Here is a 5071-nt window from a genome sequence, read left to right as displayed (position 1 = left end):
TTTCACAAGCTACTACCTGACTCGAGGACACTTCCATCACCTAGGGCCCTGTTGGGGGAGCTCCTGCCAACACATGATAGTTTTACATGCAGCTGAGGAAATCACACGCCTATTCCGACATACCCCAAGGGTGGTGGGATGGCCCCTTCCAATGATTGGGGGTACTTCTGCCTACATCCCCTAGGCCTTAAAAGTGACTGGGGTACTTACTGCCCACTGCTTGTAGTGCTCCATGCTGCTGTGGGAACATCCACCAAACTCCATGGCAATCTATCCAGCTAGGCTAATTCCATTTGTCATCAAGAGTGCTCTACACCAAGGAGGGCACACCTCCATACTGTGCACAGCAATCCATTCCCAAAGGGAAACACCCATGCCACCCGAGGTGTTCCAAGCACCGTGAGACACACCGATACAGCTTACTGAGAGATCAACAAATGAAACACCATCCATGTGGGCATACAACCACCCAACCAGCATCCAGTGACAAGATTATCTAACACACATTCCAAATAATGGGATACTTGTCTGCTAGGGAAAAAATGAAACCACAGGAAGATCCAGCAATAGCATGAGCCCCAGTGCAGCTACCTGTAGGCAGTTTGTATAACACTCATATGAGTCCCACAACAGAGACCCCAGTGCTCTTCGACTCTGGATGATGGCACTGGAGTCCTGTAAAAATATATATACACAACAAGCAGTCCAAACACCTTCAATTAAAAATCAGAAGAAACAGAAGACAATACTGGAAGAAGTTATGCACCTAACCTTGTGCATAGAAGAAGCAGACGTTGAGTTGTCACAAAAGAAATTTTCAGAATGCTGCTTGGAGTCATTCAGGACTTGGGGGAAGCAATTCAATGAAAGGTCAAAGGATACAGGAGATAAAGGCAACACAAAAAATGGAAATACAAAACTTAAGGGATGAAATAACAAAATCCAGTAGAAAATTAACAGACTCTGACAACAGACTTGAGGAGCCAGAGAATCGCACCAGTGACCTAGAGCATAACCAAGGAGATCTCAACTAAGGTGAAAAGCAGTTAAACAATTAGAGAAACTGTTGAGCCATACCTGATGCTGTGAAGAGGGAAAATATTAGAATAATTAGACTACCAAGACAAGACACAACAAATATCTGAAAATCGAAAATAGCAAAGGAATTCTAATAGGAAAACCCCCTGAGCTTAACAACTGAATATCAGGCAACCATTCAGGAGGCTGATAGAACACCAGCCAGACTGAATCCCAAGAAGGCACCAATATGTAATAATTAAATTATCAATCTATGAGGACTAGAAGATCATAAGAACAGAGGGAACCTTTCTCTCCTATACTCTGGACATATTACCAGAAGGAAACAGTCCCTGGAGAAGGATTTTGTGCTGATTAAAGTAGAGGGTCGGGAAAAAAGATGAAGACCCTTTACATGACAGACGGACACAAGGGTTGCATCAAAGGGTTCAAGCATAGCAACTTTGGAGGGTGGGACCGAACTGGAGCCCAGTTCTGATGAACATGTGTCTGTCTGAGTTAGAGCCAACCTGATGACATGCAACAAGGGACAACTCATAGAGTTGCAAATCTTGTTTGAGCACAACTACATTTCAAAAATGGGAATGTGCCATATATTAGAAAAAATTGTCAGTAACATATATCAAATAGCATTGACTGGAAACATCTCAGGCAGGCAGACATAATCAAATATATTAAGACTTTTGCAGTGACATATCAGCATCTTTTCATTAAGTATCAGTGGCTCAAAATAGCCTCATGTTAAGGTGATACCGTTTCTTTGTTGGAAACTGGTTGTCCGAGATTTGGCGGATTTGGATATTTTTTTGTGAGGAACTTGGGATCTGCAATGACATCAGCAGTAAATATGTCTTCAGAATTCATACATTTTTGAAAGGTAAGTTCAGAATAAATTGCTCTCTAATTCTCAGACATGCCTCTCAATTTTAAACAATAGAGGAGAGAATGAAAGAAGGAAACAAGGGAGAGAGCTAGCTTCTAAAATTTTTGGAAAGTGTGAAAGAAGCTAATTTCATGTTCAGTGGGAAAGGAAATCTAAGCGATACATACTTTAGCAATGTAGCTACTAACATGATGCTCTAAAACACTATTTGATGACTTTCTAAATTAAATGAAGCATTTAGCATTAATAACTAAATCAATTTGGAGATAATAAATGTGTAAAAGCATAAAGATGACTTTGCTCAAACACTTTGATTTTGATCAGACCGTTCATATGTAATTATTGGCATTAAATTTATCAAAAAGTGTACACGCTAATATTCTTTCTTGTATTAGTTGCTACTATCACATTCTCTTTTAAGTTTAAAATTCAGCAAGCCTTCTTTTGATAATATGCCAAGTTTCAATGATAGCATTCAAGCATCAACAGATAGAACCGGCAATACCTTTATACTTTTCTTTTTAAGTAACTTTTGCTACAGTAACATTAAGATTGTTGGTTTATATCCCCTCACAGAAGGGTCACAGGAAGAGATGAGCCAGTCAGGGTGCAGTATAGCACCGATAAAACATACAACTTTCCACCAGTTCTTTAATCTTTCCTCCCATCACCCCTCCCCACTATCATGACCCCAATTCTACCTTACAAATTCGGCTAGATCAGAGCATGAACCCTGGTACAGATAAGAGTTCACAGCATAGGGAATCCAGGACTGATAACCCCCTCAGGAATAATAATGAGAGTATGTAGCAATAAGAGGATGGTATGTGGGAAGGAAGAGGAAGAAAGGGGGAACTGATCACAGTGATCAATATTTAACAACAACAGCCCCCACCCCCGCCACACACACTCAGGGGAACAAACAACAGAAAAGTGGGTCAAGGGAGATAGCGATCAATATAAGACATGAAAAAAATATATGTTATCAAGGGTTCCTGTGGGAGGAATAGTGGGAGTGGGAAGGGGAAAGAAAAATGAGGAGCTGATACCAAGGTCTCAAGTAGAAAGAAAATGTTTTGAAAATGATGATGGCAACATATGTACAAATGTGATAGAAACAATGGATGTATGTTTGGATTGTGATGAGAGCTGGAAGAACCCCCAGTAAAATGATTTTTCAAAAAATTGTTGTCTTAGTAAGAAATATATTTTTTTCAGGATCTCTTACTTTATGGAATGCCAGATTTTTGAGAGAGAGATTTTTAAGACAATTAATGGAAAATGTGCTAATTTGACTTGACTAGAGAAACACACTCATACGTGTGTAAGAGAGAACTTTATATCAAAGATCAACTATGCATTAAGAAAACATCCCAACCCAGTCCAGTTCAAGTTCTTAAGTCTGATATTATCCCATATGTCTGATACCAGTCTGTAAATTCCTCTTGAGACTCATATACCACATGCAATGATGCAGAATGCAGGAAGATCCCAGACCGAGTGGATCAGCATCTTCAGTGCTGGTGTGGGTCTCTGTGTGGCTTCTCCAGCTCCAGGGATCTAGCTCTTCAGAAGAGTTCTCAGTGACTTTCAACAGGAATGTTTCACAGGGAAACAACCAGAGAGTCTCTGTCTGACTTCCAGTGAGCTACTTCTATCCACAGGACATCCAAATGAGGTCACCAAGCTCCACCCCTTCACTCTTAAGAGTCTCAAGTTGGCACTAAATTATGTAACTACCACAGAAAACAATGTTGTAAATAAATTTTCCTGCTTAATGGAAATTGGTGATATCTGAAGGAATTCTATTACTAAACAAATCTGAAGATATATAAAGCCTGAATTAAAGTTTGTAAATTAAAGTTTCTAGAACAAATTGGTGTATACTCTGCATGCATGGGATTTTTTCTGGCTCTATTTTCAACTCTTTTTGTGAACTTTGTGAAATAGCTATTATCAATTAACTTTTTAATTTTGTAAAAGTAGACATAAATTTTTGATTTATAGAAAAGGCACTAGGATAATACAGGGGTCCCAAATATCTTACAGAGTTCTCAGATATCTCATCTCATTTTTCAATTGTTAATAATTTACACTAGCATGGTCTATTTGTCATAAGTAATTAACCAATATTGAAGCATTTTTATTCATTAAGATATATACTTTATACTTAGTTCCTTTTAAATTTTGGCATGTACTTATAAAATGTCCCTTTTTTGTTTCAGGATTTTACCAACATTATATTTAGCTTTTATATTTTTAAAATTTCTCTAAATTTTGATAGTTTCGAAGAATTTTCTGGTATTTAGGATCTTGACAGATATAATAGATCTGCTCCCATAAAGATTTAGAACTTTGGAAACCTACATGGAAAGTTCTACTAGTTCTTACAGAATTGCTATGAGTTGGACTCAAGTCAATGGCAGTGAGATTTTTTATTTGGCCTGATATTTTTTTATAATTATGATTTATTTTACTCTCAGTTATGCTTTATATGAATTTTTCATATTTAGGGTAGAGTTAAGAGTTCGTAGAGGTAAGAGTACAGAACGAAAGTGGTTTTTTATAGGTTAATATCAAGACATTGGCTAACAACCTGATTTATCACTGATGACATTAATCATCATAGCTTGAGCAAGGTTACCTGCCATTTTCCCCAGTACAGCAGCTTTCCACCAGTCCCCAACCTCATTCAATTTTGCGGTCTTTGGAAAGTAGTGACCGCTCAGCCAAAACTTAAGAAAGAGGGAATTCTTATCTACCTCTTTGAGGTAGGTATGCTTACACAAATTTTTTGGGATTCTTCTCTATGGAATATGTATGTTTTTCCCCATTTATTTATATGTTCAATATTTTATTCTTATCCTTAGGGAATTAGATATATGTATTTTATCATCTGGGGTATAAAAAGTCTGATTTTAAAATGTTATTTCTCAGATTGTTCTGCTTGGCAAGAGCTTTTTCAGCTAGTTCCAGTGTCCTTTGACATCCTTTTGTTTTTGGTATTTTTTGTTATTTATTTTGCTTTTGCTCTTCCTTAATTTGTGGCACTGCAAAAACACACCAGAATCATCTTGAATATTCTCTGTCTACTACTGGAATCACTCGTTTCTACTAGATACCTAACTGTTTTGTTTAGAAAATCGTATT

Source organism: Tenrec ecaudatus, chromosome 6 (genome assembly GCF_050624435.1).
Source record: "Tenrec ecaudatus isolate mTenEca1 chromosome 6, mTenEca1.hap1, whole genome shotgun sequence".
NCBI lineage: Eukaryota > Metazoa > Chordata > Mammalia > Afrosoricida > Tenrecidae > Tenrec > Tenrec ecaudatus.
The sequence above is the reverse complement of the archived record's forward strand: the minus strand, read 5'-3'. Positions refer to the sequence as shown.